This window comes from Tupaia chinensis, unplaced genomic scaffold (assembly GCF_000334495.1).
Source record: "Tupaia chinensis unplaced genomic scaffold, TupChi_1.0 Scaffold000569_1, whole genome shotgun sequence".
In the NCBI taxonomy this organism is placed as follows: domain Eukaryota; kingdom Metazoa; phylum Chordata; class Mammalia; order Scandentia; family Tupaiidae; genus Tupaia; species Tupaia belangeri.
This window is the reverse complement of record NW_006160083.1, coordinates 105,499-122,281: the sequence shown is the minus strand read 5'-3', so window position 1 is coordinate 122,281 and position 16,783 is coordinate 105,499. Positions and strand designations below refer to the sequence as shown.

Genomic DNA, 16,783 nt, shown 5'->3' with positions numbered 1-16,783 from the left:
TAAACTCATGCCGGGTGCGTGTGAGCGCGTGCCCAAGATCCCGAGAGGAGAATGGAGGAGAAGGGATTGCGGCGTGGCCACCCCCTCGGGGGGTGATTTCTCGCTGTCTCTTTGTCTCTGTCTTTCTGGCAAGCGCACACGCCCTATAGCAAAAACCTCTCAGCAAAAAAAGAAAAGATTGCTGACTAGATGGCCCACCATGGCATCTATCTTAGAAGGCCAAAAAATGGAATACATGCCTATGCTTTAGGCAGAATGAGGAGAGAATGACAAAAATAAAAGAAAAAGACTGTAGAAGCTTCTGGAGTACTCAATCTCAGCTTGGAGACAGAAAGTGAGTCAATCTTCTGAATGCAGAGAGAATCCAAAGTTCTCCCCTCTGTGGGGGAGAAGATGAGAGAAACTCTCTTCTGAAACTTTGAATTCTACACTCCCACCTCAGATACAGCACTCCCCAAATGCACGAAAGCAAAGGAACTGGCAGGAAACTAACATTCATTGCAGGGAAACACATAGATAGGCCACATCAAAGAAAACATCACACTCCCCTCTCTACTCCACGCCCCAAGAGATGACACCACCTAGAGTCGACTGGCAAGTGGAGCACAGAAAACCATTAGGCCAGACAACTTAGCAACTCCACAGTCCTGTGGGAGTGGAGGGAAGGGTACAGAGTAAAGGAAACGCATAGATCTGGAGAAATGGGGTAAACACCTCCAATGACTAAAGCCTCACAGCTCCTGCATTATAACAGAGACCAAGAACTCTGTGTATCTCTACCATCCAGGTGTTTGGGAGTGTTACCCCTAATGAAGACTGAGGAATTTGGACACTTTACCAGGATTAGCTGGTGGTACTATACTCTCCCTCCCATGAGATCCAAGTTGTGGGGAGTGGCTACCTGCCCTCTCTGAGGCCACCTACAGCACAGTTTTGCAGTTCAAGTTTCTTCTTGAAACTTCTAAGTACAAATAAAGGAAAGGGGAGGAGCACCTGATAGGGAGGGATCAGGGATGCTCTCCCCCACCCCCCCAGGTTAGAGGGGAGAAGACAAGGCATTGCCCCAGACTAGCTTCTAATCCTGGAGTTCACAACCCAGCTACTCAACTGCAGCACAAGTATGCTTAACGCCACCATCAATCCCTGAGCTTTACAGGTCAGCCTTGCATATTCTGCCTGCCAGACTTTGCCAAGAAATCAAAGAAATATTGGAAATGGAATTCAGAATATTTTTTCTTTTGAGAGATTTTGCTATAGGGCACGTGTGCTCACTGGAGACACACAGAGAGACAGAGAGAGACAGAAAGTAAGAATCACCCTTCAGGTGGGATGGTGATACTTCAATCCTTTCTTCTCCATTCTCCTCTCAGGATCTTTGGCATGCACACACATGTGCCTGGCATGAGTTTTAAGTCACCAGGACCAGGACTTGAACTGCAGTAAACTATATGGGAGTCCAGCAAAGTAACCATTATGCTATCGGCTGGTTCCAGACTTCAAAATATTAATTGTAATGAACTCAGGGAAATGCAAAAGAAAACAGACAATTTCAGGAGATAAATAAAACAAATCATGACATGGAAGAGAGGTACAATATATAGAGAGAGACATTTAAAAATAAAGTCAAACAGAAATCCTGGAGATGAAGAATACAGTAAAGGAACTTGAAAATTCTGTAGGAAGTAACAATAACAGACTAGACCATGCAGGGGAAAAAAATCTCTGAATTTGAATATACAATCTTTAAAATTATCCAAACTGTCAAAAAGGAACGAAAAAGTAGCATTAAAAATGAAGAGAACACAAGAAAATTATGGAACACAATCTGATGACCAAATAGCTGCATAATGAGTATACCAGAAGATGAAGCGATTAGTAAAAACGCAAGACGACTATTCATGAAATATTATCTAAACACTTCCCAAATCTAAGAGAGTTACAGACATCCAAATCTGGGAAGTCCAAATGACTCTAAATAGATTCAAAATAAGATCTTCATGAAGGCACATTATAATCAAAACTTCAAAGGTCAAAGACAAAGAGAAAGTCTAAAAATGGCTAGAAATAAGCACGAAGTTACCTGTAAGATACTCCAGACTAACCGCAAACTTCTCAACCTCTCAGGCCAGGAGAGAATGAGAGAACATGTTCAAAATTATGAAAGGAAAACAGTTTCAAACAAGAATACTATACCCAGCAGAACTTTCTTTCGAATTTAAAGAAAAAAAAATCATGTTCAGGTGAACAAAAACTAAAGGAATTCATAAATATTAGACTGACTTTTCAAGAAATACTTAAGGGACTACTATATCTGGAAATGAAAGGAAGATGAATAGCATCATGGAAGCACATGAAGCTATAAAACTCACCAGCAGAACAACTACACAAAAGAGATGAGCCAGTAGATGGTGTAGCGGTTACATCTCTGGACTCTCACATGGCCAACTGTGATTTGAGTCCCAGACACGGTGGCTTCAAAATTACACCAATCACACCCACAGTGCATGTATGTACAAGATCCTAGGAGAAAAATGGAAAAGAAGGGACTGTGGCATGGCCATCCCTCCTTTGGGTGATTTCTCACTTTCTCTTTCTTTCACTGTCTCTGTCCCTTCTCTCTCTCTGGCAAGCACACAAGACCTAAGGCAAAAACCTTAAAAAAAAAAAAAGATACATACTTTATTTAGCTCTTCCATTATGGAAATATACAAAATAGCAAAGAAACAATAACAGAAGAAAAAATAAGAAAACATACAACAATAAGAAAAATAAAAAAATGGCGGATGTAAATTTGTACATATTAGTAATATCAGTGAATGTATAAGTATTAAGCCCTCCAATCAAAAGATATAGGTTGGCTAAGTGGATAAAAAACTTAAGAGCCCTCTCTATATGCTATTTACAAGAAACACAATTCACTGGTAAAGACACACAGAGACTCAGAGTGAAAGGTTGAAAAATGTCACTCCATGCAAGTGGAAAACAAAAACAAAAAACAGGTGTGCCATTCTTATATCAAACAAGTTAGACTTCAAGATAAAACCTGTAGAAAGAGACAATGTAGGCTATTAAGTATTAAAGGATCAACTCACCCAGAAGATGTAACAGATATAAATGTGTACGCACCCAACATCAGAGTACTTAAACACATAAAGCAAAAAATTTTAGACCTTAAGGCACGTGTAGATTCTAGCACATTTATTGTAGAGGATTTCAACAGTTCACTCTTAGAATTTGATAGATCTCAACAAAAAATAGACACTGGAGTTAAATGATACCATAAACCAAATAAATCTGATATTTATAGAACATTTCACCCAACAAAGAATACACAGATTTTTGGGACCAGCAGATGGTGAAATGGTTACATCACTGACTCCCATGTAGTCAATGTGGTTTGAGTCCCGGACCTGGTGGCTTAAACTCACACAAGTTGGGTGCATGTGTGTACATGCCCAAGATCCCGAGAGGAGAAAGGAGAAGGGATTACGGCATGGCCATCCCTCTGGGGGGTGATTTCTTGCTTTCTGTCTCTCTGTCTCTCTTTCTGGTGGGCGCATGCACCCTATAGCAAAATCCTCTCTCTCTCTCTCTCTCTTTCTTTCTCTCTCTCTCTCTTTTTTCCACTGGTACATGAAACAATTCTAAAATTGACCACATTAAAAAAATGTGAAAGAATACAATTCATCTCTAGCATCTTCTCTGACCATAAGGAATTAAACTTGAAATCAATAACAGTAAAACTCTTGAAAATACTCAAATAAAAGAGAACTAAATGACTTTCTTCTAAAATATTTTTAATCTACTGAAGAAATTAAGAATGAAATTTAAAAATTTCTTGAAGCAATAACAAAAATACGAAACTCCAGATCCTACAGTAAAGTCAGTACTAAGAGAGGAGTTTATAGCAGTAGTGCTCATAAGAAAAAATAGAAGGATGACAACATAACAGTGCATCTCAAGGAGCTGGAAAAACAAGAATAAGCTAACCAGGAAACTAACTGAAGAAAGAAATAGTAAAGATCAGAGTGGAAATAAGTGAAATAGAGAGCAAAATAGTAATAAAAAAAATCAACAAAACCAAACTTTGTTCTTCAACAGGATAAACAAAATTGACAAACTATTAACTAGTTTAAGAAAATAAATGGGAAGACCAGATGAATAAAGTACAAAATGAGAAGAGGACAGTAAAACAAACAGCCTAGAAATACAAAAATCATTAGGGAATATCATGAGCAAATATAGGCTAACAAACTGGACAACCTAGAAGATATGAACATAGGTAGTATATCTGCATTGAATCAGAAAGCTATGGAGTCTGAATAATCCAATAATGAATAATGGCACTGAATCAGCAAGTCTCCAAACAAACTAAAATCCAGGCCTAGAAGGCTTCATTGCTAAATTCTACAGATCCCTTTAAAAATAATTAACACCAATGCTTCGCAAACTATTCCAAAAGGTCCATATTGAAGGAATCATTTGAAACTCATTCTATGAGGCCACTATCATTTTGATGCAAAAATCCAAATAGACACACACACACATATGCAATCTACAGACCAATACCCCTTATGGATATAGATGCATAAGTCCTCAACAAAATACTAACAAACTGAATCCAACTAAATATTAAGAAGATTATACAGTAGAGACTGGAAGACTGGAGGACATAAAAAAATTGGAAAGTGTTATGGATGCTGGAGACAAAGTGGAAGGAGAGTGGGAGAGGGAAGAGTGCAGGAAGGGAAATTTGGGAAAAATGAAGAAGTAAGACATTTGTGGGTCACAGATATGGTTTGTTACCCATTGGTGATATCATGTTAGCATTCTCAACTCACCTGCTGGTGGGTAAAATCTCTTTCCAAACTAAATGATGTATAACAAATGAATGTATAAATAATAAAAATAATAATAATAAAAAGAAGATTATACAACATGACCAAGTAGAATGTATCTTAGGGATGCAAGGATGGTTCAACATATGCACTACAATAAATGTAATATATCACTTTAACGGAAGAAAAGACAAAATCCGCTATCCTATCAGTTGAGGAAGAAAAACCATTTGGCAAAGTTGAACATCCCTTCATAATTAGGACTCAAAAAAATCAGTAGGCAAAGTACATTTCTTAACACAACAACAACAAAACAACAAACACACAGCTCACATACTAAATGAGGAAAAGTTGACATGTTTTCTCCTCAAAAATGAATGGATGGGGACCAGCAGTTAGTGTAATGGCTATGTCGCTGGACTCCCATGTAGTCGACTGCGGTTCGCGTCCTGGACCCGGTGGCTTAAAACTCACGCCAGGTGCATGTTCGTGCGTGCCCAAGATCCCGAGAAGAGAATGGAGGAGAAGGGATTGCAGGGCGGCCACCCCCCCCGGGGGGTGATTTCTTGCTTTCTGTCTCTCTCTGTCTGGCTGGCAAGCACATATGCCCTATAGCAAAAACCTCTCCAAAAAAAAAAATAGAAGGATGTCCACTTGTCTGCTGCTATTCAATACAGTACCAGAAGTCCTAGCCAATACAGTTAGACAAGAGATTTAAATATAGGTATCCAAATTGGATAGGAAGAAATGGAAGTGTCCATATTTGTGGATGACATGATATAGACAAACCTAAAGGATACACCAAAGTCTCTTGGAAATGATAAACAGATACAGCAAAATTGCAGGATATAAATTCAACTTGCAAAAATGTATAGAATTTTGGCACCCTATCAATGAGCAAAATGAGGAAGAAATTCAGAAATAGTTCCATTTACAATAGCTGCACAAAAACGATATATTTAAGAATGAATCTAACCAAAGAAGTAAAATATTTCTACTATGACAATAATATAGAACTGAATAAGAAACTGAAAAACATACACACACATACACACACACACACACACACACACACACACACATATACACACAGAAAGACATCCCTTGTTCATTAATTGGAAGACTCAACATAGTTAAAAATGCCAGTATTACCCAAACTGATGTGTAAATTCAATGCAATTTCTATCACAATTCTAGTGATAGTCTTCATAGAAATAGAAAAAAATCGTAATATTTGTCTGGCATCACAAAAGGCAAGTATTACCAAGGCAATACTATACAAAAAGAGTAAAGTTGAAGACTATTTGACTTTAAAATATACTACAAAGCCATAATAGCCAAAACAGCACGGTAGTGACACAAAAACAGACACAAAAATCAAGGCAACAGAGAATCCAGAAGTAAACACAAAAATATTCAGCCAACTGATTTTTGACAAAGGGCACAAGACAATCCAGTGGAGAAAAGACAGTCTTTTTAACGAGTATTTTTTGAAAAACTGGATAAAAATGCAACTAGAGAAAGGAGCAGATGGTGTAATGTTACATTGCTGGACTCCCACATGGCTGACTATAGTTTGAGTCCTGAACTCAGTGGCTTAAAACTCACTCTGGGCGCGTGTACATGTGTGTTGATAGGAGAATGGAAGAAAAGGGATTGTAACCAAGCCACTTAGGGAGTGATTTCTTGCCTTCTGTCTCTGTCTCTCTGGTTAGCGCACACAACCTATAGCAAAAACCTCTCTTTTAGAAAAAGAAAAAAATGTGCTTTTACCAAGGATCCACTGACATGGCATCACACCAAAACTATGAAGAAAGTTGCCTGGATCATCATTGAGAAGTATTACACATGTCTGGGCAATGGCTTCCACGTGAACAAACACATGTGCAAGATCACCATCATTCCCAGTAAGAAACTTTGCAACAAGAGAGAAATTCAGAAACAGTTCCATTTACAATAGCTGCATAAAAATAATATATTTAAGAATGAATCTAACCAAAGAAGTAAAATATTTCTACCATGACAATGAGATAGAACTGAGAGCAGGCTGTGTCACACATCTGTTGAAGTGCATTCAGAGAAGCTCTGTGAGAGGCATCTCGATCAAGCTGCAGGAGGAGGAGAGAGAAAGGAGAGATAATTATGTTCCTGAGGTCTCAGCCCTGGATCAGGAGCCCATTTAAGTAGATCCTGACACTAAGAAAATGTTGAAGCTTTTAGATTTTAGCAGTCTGTTCAACCTGCAGGTCACTCAGTCTACAGTTGGAATGAATTTCAAAGCACCATATAGAGCTGTTTGAATCTTTCTTTTTCTTATTTTTTTCTTTTTAAAATTTTTTTGCAAAGAAAGTTTTCATTTCTTTTTTAGAATAAAGATTTAGTGCACAAATACAGCCCAAAGCCAACAGAAAAATAGCTTTGCCCTGTCATTTCCCTAAGAAAGCACTGGAGTTACTCAGATAGGTCAAAGGGGGAGGGGAATGCAATCCTCTGAGTTCTAGCTTCATGAAAGGACCACGTTAAACTATGTACATCGATTTGATGTGCAAGTGTGCAATAAATATGCACACATACATTCCTATCTGCTTTACATCATTCCAGAGTATTCAGAGTAGATCAAGCTGGGAAATGTGAAAAGGCCATAACAGTGAGAAGGAAAAAAAAGGATACAATGGTGAATCTTTCTAATGTACTGTAATATTTTCAATAGACTTGGGACAACAATAAAAAGAAAGAAGGAAGGAAGGAAGGAAGGAGAGAGAGAGAGAGAGAGAGAGAGAGAGAGAGAGAGAGAGAGAGAGAGAGAGAGAGAGAGAGAGAGAGAGAGAGAGAGAGAGAGAGAGAGAGAGAGAGAGAGAGAGAGAGAGAGAGAGAGAGAGAGAGAGAGAGAGAGAGAGAGAGAGAGAGAGAGAGAGAGAGAGAGAGAGAGAGAGAGAGAGAGAGAGAGAGAGAGAGAGAGAGAGAGAGAGAGAGAGAGAGAGAGAGAGAGAGAGAGAGAGAGAAAGAAAGAAAGAAAGAAAGAAGGAATTAGAGAGCCGAGAGCTGCAAGGCAGCTCAATGCACCCTGCCACAGGGTGGTGCTCTGACTGTGGCAACTGCTAAAGGGCTGCCCCTGGGGAGCCAGCGAGGCACCACTGGTCCCTTAAACGTCTTCTCAAGTTTATTCTAAGTTAAAAGGAATGACTACCATTTTCCCGAGCTATGGCAGTCAGACTTGGTAGTGAGAACAACTCTACAAAACTCCCAAAACTGCCAAGGATTGTGCAGATTTTGATAGATTATGCCTTCATCCACACTCAGCACTGATAATATTATCAGAGGAGACAGGAAGGATGGGAGAAACAAGCACCCGAACAGGACATTCACACCACAGTCCACCCATCTCAGTCATTCTGGATCATTGTCATGTAAACCTGGCTTATACAAAGAAGCTCCAAGATATGTACGTGGAGTTTTGCCAGTGGATTCAGTTGTGTTACTATCACTGTGCCACTCTTTAGCCTCAAAACAACAACAAAAACCCAAATAATTTTCAAGGAAAGTTGATAAATAAAATCAGCTAAAATTTTAGAAATAAAATCTAATATCTATATAATGGAATGCAACTTTACAAAAAAAGAATAAGTAATTGAAATATACAACAACATAGATAAATCAGAAAATAATTATACTGCATGGAAGAAGCCAGACAAAAAGAATACATTCTATATGATATACTTTGTATACAAGTACTGAAAATGAAAAAAAAAAATGCAACTAGCTCCTCTTTTCTGACCATTTACAAATATAAACTCAAATGGATTAAAGACCTAAAACACTGGAGAGACACTTTAGGATATTTGAGTAGGCAAATATTTCTCTAATAAAAGAAAGGCCAATAACACCAAAAATAGAAAAAATTAACTACATTCAGCTTTAGAAGCTTCTGTACAGCAAAGGAAACAATAGACAACCCACAGAACAGGAGAAAAATATTTGAAAACAATACTCATGTAAGGAATTGACAGCCAGAACATATAAGAAACTCAAACAGCTCACCTGCCCCCCCCTCAAAAAAAAAGAACAAAAGAAAAATGGAAAAAAAAAAAAAACCAAAGCCAAAAACCTCACAATCCACTAGAAATATAGGCAACAGAACTGAACAGAAAACTCTCAAAGGAAGACTTGAACGGCAAAAAGCATATGAAAAAAATGTTCAACAACTTTTACCATAAGGAAATGCAACTCAAAACCACAGTGAGATATCATGTAACACATCAGAATGGCTATGATTAAAAGGGGGAAAAAAGAATAACAATTGCTGACAAGGTTGGGGAGAAAAAAATCCTCATGCATTGCTGGTAGTAATTTAAATTAGTCAGCCACTATGGAAAACAGTATAGGGGTTCCTCAGAAACCTAAAGTTTGAACCACCATATGATTTAGCAATGTCACTACTGAGTATAAACCCAAAGGAAAGGCAATCACACACCTGGAAAGAGAGGCATTTGCACATCCATGTTTGATGCAGCATTATCCACAGAAGCTAAGTCACTGAACTAACCTAAGTGCCTAAGAACTGATAAATGAACAGGGAAAATATGAGGCATACACCCAATGGAACAGTACTCAGTCACAAAGAACAACGAAATCCTGTCACTTGACACAAATAGATGAATCTAGAAGACATATTACTGTTAGTCGAATAAGCCAGAATATGAAAGATAAACACTTTATGTTCCCACTTAACATATATCCAACTCTATGGTGGGAACCAAAGATTCAAAAGGAGAAATAGAGAATAATGATAGGTATCAGAAATTTTTGTTTTGTTTTGGGAAGGGGTCCTGAGAAATAGTTAAGAAAGACAAGAATACATATAAATATGCGAAAGAGGCTATGAACTAGTGCTCTACTGCAGAGTAAAATATAAGGTCAATTTAATACATCTTTTCAAAAAAAATGACTAGAATTATTATCAAATGTGCACAACACAATGTAACATTTGATGTGGAAAAAGACAAGTATGTATATATCCTTGATTTGATGCATCTATATGCTTCTTTTACAAAGATCATTCTGTACCTTATAAAGGTACATATTAAATGTATGTAAACCTGAAATTTTGATTCAACAAGAGATAGAAGAATCTCAGAAATCAAGATTTTAGTGATGATGGGGCTGGCAAGTAGTGTGGGTAAGGCACCGGACTCCCAAATGGCTGACCGTGGTTCAAGTGTCAGACTTGGTGGCTTGCTTTTTTGCTCTCCCTCTCACCCTTCCTCATCTTCCCCTCCCCCATCCCATCTCTCTGCCTGTCTCTGGACAAATTAAAGAGTAAGATAAATAAAATTTTTAAAATATTGTAGTGATGAAGCAATTCTTATTGACAATGGGCAATCCTACTGTTTTTGTAAGAGTAGATCAGGGGACCTCAATAAATAACCAAGTTAATTACATAGAATGAGGCACAGAGGTTCATTCTCATATTGTTCAGCTAACACAGACACTGACCAACAAATTGTACTATGCAAGATATTTAGGTTCTTGTTTAGGTCACCCTGAGTACACTAGGCAGGTAACATATCACTTATTGCCACCCATTTTCTACTCACACACAAATTGGAAATGAAAAACAGATTTTTAAATACATGGTTCTGTTCTACCAAATACCAAATAAAAGTTCTCATGTTCATATGATCCTACTTAATGATTCTTGAAAGCAAATTTAGAATTAGAGACAATTAGAACAAAACATTAGGAGAATAAGTTGTAAAACAATTTATTTCAAGTTACAAGAAGATTTTCTCACTGAAGCAGGCCAACTATTCTTTTATTGTTTTGGTATTTTGGAAGAGATTTAAGGAAGTAAGACCAAAGACTGAAATTCTACAAGCATTTTAGTCTCCAGTCCAAGACAGCTGTTGGGTGATATCACCCACTGTGAAAACAGCCGTGCGTGGAGGGAATTAGCAGATGAAAAGCAAGAACACTTGATATGGGGTGTGTAAACGTGCTTGCTCTGTCTCTTTCTATTCTCTTTATAGACAGACACACCTAAAAGTGAAGTTACATATGTGGATGTTTACATCAAGTATAAAGGATACAAGAAAGGGTTCAAGACATGAAAAATGGTAGAAGAAGATAAACATTTCAAGATTCAGATCGTGTTGCTGCCCGAAATCACAGAGTCTCTAAGGAAATAGCTGGAAGGGCTATTCACCTCTCAGCTTCCCTCCAAAGAATAAAGAATTTGCTATGAGCAAAAGAAGTGCCAAGAAAATGCCAATGTGTGTCACAGTAACATCTTTTTTAAGGCTGCACATAGACTTTGGAAATGTGAACCTTTGGTTACAGTGAGCACAGTAAGCCTTGAGGGTTTGAAATGAGGTTCTTTAGAACTGAGGGAAACCTGAGAGGAGAACAACTTAAACACTCAGTAATTAGAAAATGCATTGATATCAGAGACTCATTGGCAATGACCGGCAGAGGCAACCTTTCCATGGCACCTGACGTACACGCAGAAAAATGGAATCCTTGAAACCGTGTTTGGAAATGACTTCTCTGGAGACAGAGACAGCAACTGCTGCAAGGAGGAGGGGAGGACAAAAGGCAAACTAAAGGGAGATGTTGTAATCGAGAAGGGCTGGCGAGAACAAATGGAAGAACAACATTTAATTTTCCTGTTTCAGACAAAACAACCTTCAAAGACCACCTTCCTCCTCGTTGGCAGGATTAAGTTGCTTAGAATAACCACCAATGTATTATACATATTAAAACTCTCCTTTCTGCATTTATAATTTTCATAAAGGCAGCTTCCTGCAAACTTAAGGAATGAATGTAAGATGATGCTCCTTGGGAGGTTGTAAAGACAATCTAAGAACAAGTCATTTCAGAGTAACAAACTTCACAGCCGGAGATAGAATAATTTCCATTGCACAATGCATGCACCCCTGCAGGTCTCATTGTTTCACTCTTACCCAGTTGTGTCATTACTCGATTGACCTCATCGGAGAAATCATTGTTTAAAAACTGAACATAAATGGTGAAATAGTCTCCTACTTTCTGTTTCCAGGATAATAGCTTCCCTCCCCCACACTGCACCACAGAAGGGCTAGACCCAAATGGCTGATGAACTGCTGCAAACAGTCTGACAGTCCCAGGGAGAGGAACAAGAATAAAAATAACTAGCTGATTACCAATAGGGAGCAAATTGGCCACTTGAGAATTCAGTGGCTAGAATGACAAATGAGAAAATAAAAATCCTCATCAAGGGACTAGACTTTCTGATTAGTCCAAGAGCTGATGACCTCCTCTCCCTCCCTGCTGGGTGATGATTTACATCTGATTGGACATCATTTTGTATTTGGGGCAGTCATTTCTAAAACGGTGTTTGGAAGACTTTGAAGTACTTAATTATAACCAGGAGGCATTTGGGGCCGACCAGTGAAATGGAAGATGCTCTGTGTTGAGGCTTATGGAATGTTCATTTATAGGAGGATCCCACGTCTGGTTAGTTTGGTCTGGTTTTTCATTCCCTCACCCCATAAGGCAGCCTTCCAAGGTTTTCTGGACTCTGGAAGAAAATTAAAATGAAAGAAGTATTTTTGGCCAAGGGATTCACATTCAAGACAGACCCCAGGATGGATAGACTGGGCTTTCCGTTAATAGTCGATTACTGAAAATATAAATAATTTGGGACTCCTTTAAAGGGAGGTCATTTTTATTAGTCTTGATATGATCTAATTCAGCAAAGGGAAAGAATATATAATGAACCAGAGACATGCTTAGTGGTGCTAAGTCACATACGCATGAAGAGATAAGAGGACCATCAACCACTAGTCCCCAAGTGGACGTAGCCATATGAGCTATAGGACTTACAGATGAAAAGTGAGGAAGAGAAATTAAGTAATTGGGATAGGATTCAGGAGCGAAGGGTTTGAAGCAAGGATAGAACTACAGTAATTTCTGGGTGGGAATCACTTGAATGAATGATAGTACCTTTTTTTAAAATTTATTTATTTTTTTTAATGATGGTCTGTTTTGAGCAAAGTTATTTTGAGTCCAGAAGTCTGGAAAAATGAGACTGGACATAGTTTAGTGTGTATGAATGAGCCTTTAATACCTGGAAGAGAATTTAGTTCTTAAAAAGGAACATTAAAGGTTCTGAATAGAGTTAGAACTCTTGTTAAAGGTCTATTACCTTCCACAGAGAGAAGCAGAGAAACAATATTTTCTGGAATTTTACTAACAGGCAAAATCAATTTGCCAGCCATTTTGATTCTGCAGTGGTTTGGGAGGCCATTGTAGAGGAAGATAGGAACTAGCACAGTACCTGACACATAAAAAGACTTAACACATATTGCTTAAAGGATGAATTAATCTGAACTATAGAGAACCAGAATAAGGTTTCCTGGAACAGAAGAGGAAGACATGAGGTTATTCTAGCCATTCGAGAGGCATCAATGAATAAGTAAAAGAAAATCAGGCTGGGAGGTATGTAAACTTTAGCATGTAAGTTCACCTTCTTTGGTCTGTATTCCTTTACCCCAAATATACACAATTACTGTATAGTAAAAGAAAAATTTAAATGACAATAAAAAGGCAAGGGAGAGTTTCATGAAAGGGCTTCAATTCCAGAAGTTTCCTGTATAAGTTTTTTGGGAAAGAAATGACATACATAGCTTGTGTCAGATTTCTTAGAGGAGTTCATGACCCAAGATAAGGTTAAGAACCTCTGAATTATATCCTTTTTAAACTATTATAAAAGTTTGTGATTCTGAGGTTCCAAGGATGATTTTCCTTGCTGGAAAGACAATTGAAATATTTGACACCACAGCTGTGCCAATTTTGTCACCTTGGAGGAGGCCTGGGGCTGACTGCTTTGACTGAAATGAGGAGGAAAAGATGTTGTTCCTGCCAACCTGGCCTCAGATTTCTCAGCAATTTAAGGAGCACTATTGATCTGATCATCCGTGCTGGGTTGTAATTGACCACTGAACGAGACAAATCACTGAAAAGCACTTGCTCTGATCAGAACATGACATTGGCAACATGTAACCTCTAACATAGCCCTTTATGTACACCCCTCCCTCCCCCCTTATTCTGCTTCCTTTTTTAAATGGGCATGTTCACAGAGGCCTGTGTCATAAGGTTACTGGAAAGAATAAATAGAAGATTATAAGGAACAAGCATTTGAGAAAATGATACACTTAGGTTCTTACAGCTAATCTTCCAAACAATATGCAATAATAATTTTGTGAAGTGGACTCACTCAGTAATCACTCTGATTTGGGGACTTGTTAACTGGTCAGTTAACATGAACAGTTGAAGATATTATTATTCTCCAGAAGCTATTGTCAGTGTAAGACTCCAGTATGGGAAGCTAGTCCTGGCATTTCATAAGGCAAGATTCATACTAATGATTTTTGGCTTAATGTATTAAGGAGCAGAAATTTTTTTAAAAATAAAGGACTTACAATGTCATAAGAAAAACTGAAGATTCAATTTTAATCAACATAAATTGTGTTTTATAATTATTTTCATAAACTCAACTGTTTCTCTTGATTTATACCAAAAAGAAATACATTGTGCTAAGCTGATTCATATTATCCAGAAAAAGAACTTATATCATATTTTAACCTAATAATAATAAACTGCAGATGTCAACTTATAAGAAAAAACATACAGTGAAGAATAGATATTATTGGATGAGAAAATTTGCTTATAAATGTATTTTTTTCTTTCTAGATAGTACTTGCCATATTTAATTAAGAGAAATTTTAAAAAACACAGAAATTAAAAGATCCACCTAAAATAGCAATGTTATGCATAATGGCAATAAAATTGTCTATGATGAACCTTTTCTTTTTGTTCTTCCTTCTCTCTTTCAACTTCTGAAGTGTTAATGATGCTCTCTATTTCCCATTGGCTACCCTAAACTGAGAGAAGACAATTTTTCCCAAGAAAGTGCATTAAGATCTCCAACTTACTTCACTTATACAGTCCTACAGAAAGTACAATAATACGTCAAGATCACTTTATTTAGCACCCACCACTCTAGACTTGTTCACACCTTACTATTTCCTGTTTCTTCAGCATGAAAATAGATTTTTTTAACTCTATACTTATCTTTCTTCCATTGGCAATAATAATAGTAATAAAATATCCTTTCATACTACCCAATCTGTCTTACATTGAGAATAAGAATATTTCTAAACACAGTAACTGCTTCCAATTGCTTAGAATAGAAAAAGACAATGAAATCTACAGATTAACCAGAGTCTAATACAATGGCATAAAGTGTTATATATTTTAATTTATGAAATGTTTAGCTCAATCCCTCATGGTATCTGGTAATAGGAAGTAACCAATAAAAACTTCTTAAGCTAAAAGTTGGCCTAAGTTTCAACCATTCTGCATCTGGATCTTGCAAGGTACTCCATGGTGTATCCCCAATGGGGTTTCTGAGGCTTGTTGAATGGATCTTTACTTGTATCATTGCTAATATTGTGAAGAGAGGTGGTTCAATTTTTGTTGATATTTATTATTCTAAGAACAATTATTGTATATAATAGATTTATTTCTCTGTGCTTTTCCTCTTTTTAACAAACTGACTTGATTCTTCTGGGGTAGAATATGGAGTAGAACTGGGTCAGATTCTTCTTATACTGAACACCAAGGGGAAAACATGGAGACAGTTCTGAAGGATATAAACTAGGGTTATTGCTACTGAATTCTCGTTGACTTTCTAAGGATGAGAGGATCTGACTATAGGTCATTTACTCAAATAAAAACATACACAAAGACACTTATTAAATGCCTTTAGCCATTTAGGTTATGACTTGCTTAAAATGCCAACACCACTTTAATTTTCTGGACATAGCAACATGGACATCTTCACAGCAAGACCGTGAGTATGCATTAGTTATAAAATAGGTGTTAATTAATCCTATATTATGGTTAGAATAACTGCCTGAAATGTTGGGAATTCTGTGGTGGTTATTCTTTGTCATCTGAAGCACAGCACAGTATTTTCACTGGTCTCCCCAAAATTGTTTCTATCTGTGAGGATAAATTCTCACTGTGATGTGCTGTTACCTCTTTAAAGTTTAATGGTGCCTTATTGTTCCCTATCAGGGGCTCCAGAGAGTTATCTTGGCTTCTGAATCAATCTTTTTTTGGAAGAGATCTTTTGTTATAGGGCACATGCACTCACCAGAGAAAGAGAGAGACAGAAAGAGAGAAATCATCCCTTGGGGGCCATGGCTACACCACAACCCCTCCTCTTCCATTCTCCTCTTGGTATTTTTGGCACACAAGCATACACACCTGGTGTGAGTTTCAAGTCACCAGGTCTGGGACTTGAACCACAGTCACCTATGTGAGAGTCCAGTGACATAACCATTATGCCATCTGCTGGTCCTTTGAACCAATCTTAAGGGCTCCTGAAATGTATGCAAAACTCTAAGAAACTATGCTCCTTATTCTTTCATAATTATACCTTCCGACAAGTGTAGTTTTCCCCATTTCACAGATAAGGAAACTAAGATGTAACGAAGTTAATCAGTCATCCACAATGTTATAGCTAATGTGTGGTCAACCCAAATCCATCCCAGTGGTTTGAAATCTTCAAAGCTTTCTACCAGGTTCCTAGTTGACCTGTACTCCCACAGGTCTAAACTTGGAAGTTCTCACAACAGTGATAGACGTAGTGGGGGATAGGATGGTGGCACAGTGCTAAAATGTGATGTTCTGCAAGGCCGATTCACTTGGAAAAGTTCCACATTCATATCCAGAGACTTGCTTGAATACCCTAGACACATACACTAATGATCCAGGGCTGGCTGAAAGTGTGTGTGGTGGGGATAGATGGTGTTGATGGTGTTATCTCTCTCTCTCTCTCTCTCCATCCCTCCCTCTATTGCTCATTGAAGAAGTAAATAAACTTAAAAAAAAAAAAAAAA

At 37.7% G+C, this 16,783-nt stretch overlaps 1 protein-coding gene across 3 annotated transcripts in view; it reads left to right on the top strand.

Annotated features, from left to right (window-relative positions):
* LOC102490674 (uncharacterized) overlaps positions 1 to 16,783 on the top strand; it is a 321,768-nt gene that overhangs the window by 290,673 nt on the left and 14,312 nt on the right. Inside the window, exon 7 of one of the 3 annotated variants that reach the window (XR_335912.2) lies at positions 10,865 to 12,056. The exons of the other annotated variants lie outside the window; for them this stretch is intronic. The gene's annotated coding sequence lies outside the window, so the exon portion shown is untranslated. Of the gene's footprint in view, positions 1 to 10,864; positions 12,057 to 16,783 lie in introns of those variants that run through there. 3 annotated transcript variants of the gene reach the window in all.